Source organism: Notolepis coatsorum (assembly GCF_963971535.1).
Source record: "Notolepis coatsorum genome assembly, contig: SUPER_14_unloc_1, whole genome shotgun sequence".
Classification (NCBI taxonomy): domain Eukaryota; kingdom Metazoa; phylum Chordata; class Actinopteri; order Aulopiformes; family Paralepididae; genus Notolepis; species Notolepis coatsorum.
The window spans coordinates 721,484-730,007 of record NW_028174868.1 but is presented as its reverse complement, the minus strand read 5'-3'; positions in this window follow the sequence as shown (position 1 = coordinate 730,007).

The window sequence follows — 8,524 nt, the reverse complement described above, 5'->3', positions numbered from 1 at the left end:
TGCACATCTATGGATCGGGCCAAATCTCCTCTTTCAAATGGCAGAGTTCAATTTGGATTTAGTATCACCAGCCGTGCAGCAAGAACCGTGAATGAAATCTACTGTAAATACAGTCCGTTTTTAATTTGAGACAGGTCCGCCATTTTTTATCGGATTGAGACGCGGATGGTTGCTAAACGTTCACAGAAGGTAGACAAACTAATCTATGCCAATAACGTTCAGTTTTGTGGTAGATAATCCCAAAAAATAAGAGAAATTAAAAAAAATCAGCCACAAGTCATTTGCTTGCAGGAAGCTGGCATTCGCTGTGTAATTTAGTTTTTCGAAATTTCAATACTCATTGAGAGCTCTGGATGTCCTTTCCTAATCAAATTGTGACACAAATTCTAAATGGCGGATATTCGCAAAATTATGAACACATTCCATAAACTAAAATCTCACTAATAACACATTAACCTATTGGTAAATATACACTATGACTAATAAAGACGTTAAGATACTCCTCAGCCTCGAGAAGCGACCAAAACTTCCTCCGTTCCTCATCCCTCAGCTTAACTGACAGACTTGCCGGGAAAAGCAATGCTGGTCTGCAGCCCAACTTCCATAGCTTGAACATGGCGTCCCGATACTCCCCTCTCTGTGCCAACACTTCTGGAATATAGTCCTCAAATATGGCGACCTTGTGTTCTTCATAACGTAAATCTCCTCTTTTGGAGCGGCCCGCTCGGACGATTAGCTCCTTTTGTTTGTAGCTTGTGCTGTCTCACGACGATCGGTCTGGGTCTCTGGTCCTTAGCAGGCCTCACCAGGTTAGCTCTGTAGGCTACATCACATTCCGGGGGATTAGGGAGGACATCTTTGCCCAATATTCCTTGCAGTAAGCCGGGTATGAAGTCTGTAGGACGGTTCCCCTTGGTGCCCTCAGGGATTCCAACGATTCTTATATTGAAGCGTCTCTCCCGAGACTGCAGTTAGCTGATTCTGGATTGCATCTTGGTCGTCTCTGCCTGCTTGTCGGTTAAGGGCAATGTTCCCCCTAAGGTGCGCCCGTGCACGCGCGCGCACATGGCAAAACGCTCCCGCGCACATCTGAAATCGGTCGCTAAAAAAAAAAAAAAAAAATTGATTTTTTTATTTTTTTATTCAACAAACATGACCATGTTCACGTCTTAAACTCATACCAGTGGCGGCTCTACCACTAGGGGCGCTAGGGCGCCGACCCACCTGCTGGCCAGCTGCTGTTAAATCAGAGAAGAAGAGAATAAAACTTTTTCGTTTTTGTGTTTTATAGCCCTATAAATAATATAAACATGTTTAAAATTAATAATATTTAATCATTTTAAGTATGTTTGTATTTCCAATGCACAATATAACGTTATTATCTAAATTAAAAAAACATCGTTTTCCAGAGCAGGAAGTGACATCACGTTTTCTTTATTTTTTTTATTTTTTCGTATTTCTCGGGGGCAATACGCGATAGCGCTCTGCGTGCGCGTCACAGTTTGATCGCTGTCTCCGTCACAGCCAATCAGTGCATACGGCGTTGTGCGTTGAAATATGACTATTATGTTGGAATCCGAGCGCGATTTGAAGCGGTCTAGCCAGCAGCGTGAACTTCCGTGAAGGATTTTCCATAGCCGCATTTCGCGGAGACGCTCTCTGATTGGCCGACGCCAGCATTTTTTTCCATGGCAGAATTTCACAGAGACGATCTCTGATTGGCCGAATCCAATTTCTAATGTTCCAATTCTAGCTTCTAGCTTGGTTGAGATAGTTGTGTTGTTGTGAGATGCATGCAGCTGTTTGTCTTAGAGCGTGCCGTGCCGTGACTGCAAGTTCTTTAGACTGTTAAGCTTAGGCACTCTTTCAAAGTTGGTTAAGGTTAGAGTTTGTCTTAGAGCATGGCGATAGAACGCCAGGTAGTTTGCAGGCTGTTCGAGCGGAAATGGACAAAGGAATGTATTTGTTGAGTGTTGTGGCAACGAGCTCAGCTGAGCTAACACTTGGCTAACTGCTGTTTGTCTTGCAGCTGTTTGTCTTGGAGCGTGATGGCAAGTTCTTTCAACGGTTAGGCTTAGGCACTCTTTCAAAGTTGGTTAAGGTTAGAGTTTGTCTTAGAGCATGGCGATAGAACACCAGGTAGTTTGCAGGCTGTTCGAGGCGGACATGGACAAAGGCACTCACAGTACTTGTTGGCTATTAACAAGCTATATTATGGATGCAGTGTGGAGGGACATGCATGGACAATGGATGGACATCAACACAGGCTGGATGGACAATGCCATGGAGTGGATATACTTTATCAACAAGCCCTTCTCTGCCAACAACAAGGTAGATTAGCGATATTTCTCTCTCTCTCTCTCTCTGCCACTCAGCTAATGCTGGCTTCTCTCTCTCTCTCTCTCTCTCTCTCTCTCTCTCTGCCACTCAGCTAACGCTGGCTTCTCTCTCTCTCTCTCTCTCTCTCTCTCTCTCTCTCTCTCTCTCTCTCTCTCTCTACTGCTGGCCATTCATGAAGCGAGACATTGCTGATTGTTTATTTATCGATGGCTCATTGATTTAACTACTGCAGCTCTCTCGGATTGAAAATACGTGGATTATGGCTTGTTCAATATCGTCTATGTTTGAATGAATTAATGAATGAGAACTTTATTAACAGATTGCAGAATGGGTACAATACAGTACGGCTCAATACACACAATTGTTAAGGGGATGCAGACCAGAGAAAGACGTTTGTCTTGTTTACATCAGGGTCCCAGATTTTCGATTCATATCGATAGTTTAATAGCTAGCCTTGGCTCGTTTAACAATATGCAAAATATGTGTACAGCCCTGTACTCATACTGAAGTTATTCTTGGTATATAATAGGTCTGATTGTGTAACGAATCGATTCCACGTCGCGCTGTGTGTGAGAGAGAGAAGGAGAGAGGGAGAGATCTGCCTGTGTTTGTAGACGGGCGAGTTTTGTTTCTAACTTTTCTATTTATATATTGTGTTTCAAGTTGTGAATTAGAGTCTAGACTATACTTTATTTGACTGGTTGTGTGTTGCTGTAGTAACAGCTGAGCGACTCGTTCATAAGAGCCGATTCATTGCCGTGAGCGTGAGTCGAATCACGCGTGTTGCGTGGTACTGTACTGTACTGTACAAAATATTTGGTATAGCGCCCCTAGTGGCGAAAACCCAGCGGCCGCCACTGACTCATACTGAGGCTTTAGTTTTGGTTTTAAATTGCATATCATCGATATGATTAAAGTATTATACAAAGACCCATCGGCCATGATTACAACAGGCACAATCATCTCCAAAATCTTTCCGGTATCACGCTCAGCCAGACAGGGTTGTCCTCTTAGTCCCGGACTGTTCAATCTATCATTAGAGCCTTTAGCACAATATATAAGACAATCCCAATCCATAGAACCAATCGTAATCAAGGGCACACAACAAAAAATTAGTTTATATGCGGACGATGTAATATTGTTCATGCAAAACCCCAACACCACATTGCCTCATCTGCTCAAGTTGATTGAGGACTTTGGTGATTTATCGGGATTTAAGATAAATTGGCCGAAGTCGGCTTTCCTTCCACTTAACACCCCTGCAAAAAAAGATACAACCCTCCCAGGAGAGATACCGATGGTAAAACATTTCAGATGCTTGGGAGTGGAAATATTCCCCACCATAAGACAAACGGTGAAGCACAACTACACAAAAATCCAAAACAAAATCAAAGACGACCTTGATAGATGGGCAAAACTTAAAAACACAGTACAAGCACGGATATCAATAGTTAAGATGGATGTACTACCTAGAATCAACTTCTTCAGTTCAATGCTACCGTTACCCCCTCCAGAGGGTTACTGGAAAAGATTACACTCCTCCACATACAAATTTATTTGGAATAACAAACCACCACGTATAAAAAGATCCACCGCATAGAGAAATAAAGCAGATGGTGGCATGGCATTTCCAGATTTTTTCCTATATTTTAAGGCGTACACATTAAGTCCATTGACAACATGGTTTGACCCCCAAGCATTAGTATCCTGGAGAAAATTAGAAGAAAACATAGTAGCCCCACATAGACTGAAGGACATAGCATACACTAAACTACCAATCAAGCACTGTGAACGAAGATTTGGCCCCATAATTACTCATGCGATCCGGATATGGCGTGAATCACAAAAAAAAAATCCTAACCCACAAAAATGGCACAATCATACTCCCTTATTCAATAACAATGCACTCTTAATTGGAAAACGACCTATAAGATTCCCTATATGGGAAGAGCAAGGCATACACTCATTAGGGGATGTTTTTAACAAACAGGGTTTTTGTAGTGATAAAGAAATACGCAAAAAATTTAATCTCACCAAGTCCACATGGCTTTTTTACAAACAGTTAGAGCTATGTTTGAAGTCTCACGGTGTTCCATTAGACAGACCAATTGAACACCACAGATACCACAAATTCTTCTATGAAAGAGAGACATCGAGAGGTTTTGTTTCAGAATTTTATCATCAATTACTAACGTCCTCGTATGAAACCCTCCAACTAGACTCTGTCTGGAGGAGGGATATACCAGACCTGGAAAATGACTTTGATTGGCAAGGAGCCTGGGCAAATGTCCGACTTACATCAAGGAACCCGGATCATCAACAAATCAATCTTAACTATATTCACAGGACATACTTGACTCCTATAAGACTGTGCCGAATGGGGCTTAAACAAGACTCCAAATGCTCCCAATGTACAAATGGGGACGAAGGGACATTTATGCACATGTATTGGGACTGCTCACCAGTTAAGGCATTCTGGAAAGATGTGACCCAACAAATATCAAAACTCGTATCTTGGAATATACCTGTACACCCCTCGGTATTACTATTGAATGATGTTTTTGAGTTTGCAGTGAATCCACAGCTAAAGAGATTGGTTTTATCGGGTATCACAGTAGCTAAAAAGCTGATCGCATCACGCTGGTTTCAACCGGAAAAAATTTGCCGTAAAGTTTGGTTTCTTACATATCTCGATGTAATTTACCATGAAATATCTACAGCAAGAATTCTGGGTCTCAATGAATCCAAAATGTCAATGTGGTTAGAAGTGGTGGAGAGAATAAAAGCTAGCTTATAATGGTAGTGTCTGGTTAGGTGCGAGGGATAGTGGAAGTACTTCTCAAGGTGGGGTCCGGGAGGCGGGGGGGTTCGAGCTGGAGCATATGTGTGTAGGTTTTTTAGATAACAGGTATTAGGGGTATATCTTATATAAGACAACTAACTAAAATGTGATCTCATTGGATGTGCCCTGACAATTAATGCTTGTATATCTTATCGTGTGTTGTCATGTTTGTTTATATGTTTGTTTAAAAAATAATAAAAAAATAAAATACAAAATTGCATATCATCATTCATTTATTTATTGTCACACAGAGCAGAAGAATTTTGCCAAAACAAACCAATAGTATCCAGCATCAGAACGGCATACCAGCCACACTCTCAGACCCAAACGCATTTCCTTTGATTTAATTATACATCAAATGATTTATGTCAAGGATTGCAATGCCTCGCTTGAATGAAGTTAACTTTTCACCTGGATAACGTCAACATTCAGGGTGAATGTAATGTGAGAAATTGGGATTAAAAAAAAAATATATATATATATATATATATATATATATTTTTTTATTTTTATTTTAGATTTTTTTTGATCGGATCGGGAAAGATCCGTATCGGTAGATACTCAAAATCACATGATCGGGATCGGATCGGGAGCAAAAAAATTTGATCTGGACATCCCTAACCATCCCTAACCCTGTTGCGTGTGACGTTACCAAGAGAAGCCCCGCTTTCAGTGCTGTGTGGGCAGCGCTACTGCACGCTCACACAGACACACACAACAGATGAGGAAGTGGACAGATCCGACCAGCATTGCTGGCTCCTCACAATGCAAACGCGAAAATGTACATTACAGATGAACTGCAGAGAAAACGTCCAATTTATCATCCCAGTCGAGACTAATTGGAAGTGGAGTGTAACGCGTGCAAAGCTTGACCATATCTGTCTAATAAAGGTGCTGACGATCTCAAAGCTCACATGGACACAGCAAAACATTACAAACAAAACAGTGCGAGGCGAGAGTTTGATGGCAAAGTTGACCGAATTGATTGAAGAATGCAGCTATACAGAGAGAGAAAGAAAATAATTAAAAACTATTTTGATGCCTCAAAATTATGTTTTGGTTTGATAAGATGCTTATGATACAATTATTCTAAGGATTGTGTGTAATAAATTAGTTTAGTACACTAATTGCAACAAATCTGAAACTGCATAGTGCACTTTTAAATTAGTATCTTTGTGAGGTTACTGTTTTATAATTTACATTACATTGAAAAGATATATTTTTTAAAGCTGGATTTTCTAATACAGAAGAGGTATTATTTTGAACATTACATCATATTTTTCTTGTTATTTATTTTGTCCAGTAAGACTTGAAAATATATATTATTTTGTCATAGGTTGATTTAGTTATTTTCTTGCGATTTGTCAGATAGATTACTTTAGGCATAATACAGCATGTTGAGTAACTTTGGTTATAGAGAGATATTATTTTGTTATATAAAATAATATAAACAATAATTTTATATCCATACAGAGGAGGTATACTTTAAATATATTATAATAATAAGGCATCTTTGAGTAAACTTTGATTAAGCATCTTGAGGCTGAAGGCAGTGTCCTCTTTAAAAAAAATCACAATATGGTCACCCTTGAAGTCGCATTATAATTCACTTAATAAAATAATGACGAGTCAGCCTCCTAAAAAGACAAAAGTTAGTGACACGACTCACACCGCCGCCGCCAACCCAGCCAAAGTAAGGACTATGCTCGGTATCGTCAATCAATGGTCAAATAAATATTTGATTAAGGAATATAATATGCCTTTTTGTATTATTTCTCTGTGTATCAGCAAAATGTATATATTTTTATGTTAGACATTAAGGGAAATTAAGATTCTCAGATTTTTTACAAACCGCCGCATATCAACTAACCGGTTAATCGGCAGGTGACGTATGTTGCTCAGTAGTTGCTGATGTCTGCTCAGGAGGTTTGAGTGTTTGCTCAGACCAAAAAATAATTAGAGGGAACATTGGTTAACGCCCTCTGTAATTTGTGTAGCTGTAGACTCTGCCTCGTGGCTTCCTTTGGGAGAGAGGCGATCTCATCGTTAGCCAAGGCTCTTTCTTGAAGTGTTTTAACTTCTTCCATCACCATCTTAATAGCCGCTCCTATCTCCTCTGTTATACTGAAATGGGGCTTGTACCGGAGAAAGAAATATCAGATCAACGCAAGATTGGATATATAGTGTCCTTACCTTGTCTCTGATGTAATGCAAAAAGATGAATCCAATTCCTGATCGCCATTCCAAATATTGATTGTGTTTATTGATCGAACATTATGTCCAAAAGGCATAATCCACGCTGCTCCGAGTCTCCCCAAACTCTGTGTAATAACGTAGGAATACCCCGCCCGGACTTCTCAGATTAGCGTACAGCCCAAGGGGGAGGGATTTCAATGATGTGCAATACCGGCTGTATTTGCCCTTTGCAAGCTCAGACCCATTCCCAATGATAACATCAGGCTGGATGGATGAAAAATTTATGGATATAGCTAATAAAAGAAATAACGATTAAAACCCGACTTTTCTCGTGATTGGCGCTCAAGCGATGGTGAGTTAACCTGACTTTTTTCATCATTGGCGCAGAATGAGTTAATAAAAAAACTAAAATAAAACAAAAACTATAGGGGTAAAAAGTGTGTTTTCCAAAGTATACGGGAGCAGCTATGAAACACGTCCTTATCCCATGCCGCCTGGCTCCGCCCCCCTTACTAAATTTTGTATGTCAAAGGCATACAGGTGGATCTGCTGCTGAATTCAGTAATTGGGGCGACAGTGGCTCAGGAGGTAGAGCGGTCGTCTGTTAGTTGGAAAGTTCCCGGTTCGATTCCCGCTCCCCCTGGGCAGCATGTCGAAGTGTCCTTGAGCAAGACACTTAACCCCTAACTGCTCCCGATGAGCAGGTCAGCACCTTGCATGGTTGCCTCTGCCATCGGTGTGTGAATGTGTGAGTGAATGGGTGAATGTGAGGAACAAATATTGTAAAGTGCTTTGGATAAAAGCTGCTACCATATAAATGCACAGTTTAATCAGTCCCCTGTTTTCTATTCTACAGGCTTGTCCTTCAAACGCATTCTATGGGAGAAAACCGGGGGCCTGTATAGATGTCTACAGTGTCCCTATACTGTTCACATCCGCAGACAAATTACCACCCACATGAAGTCTCACCCCCGGAATCCTCCTCCTAGCCAACCCGCTGGAGACACAGGTGGGCCTGTTTGCAAACACCTGATTATGTGTCCAAATTAATGTTAGTTCTTGGCGTTTGATCAGGAAGACTTAACTCGTGTCACTACTAGGGTCGGGAACCGAGACCCGTTTTCCAACCGGGAACCGGTTCAATAA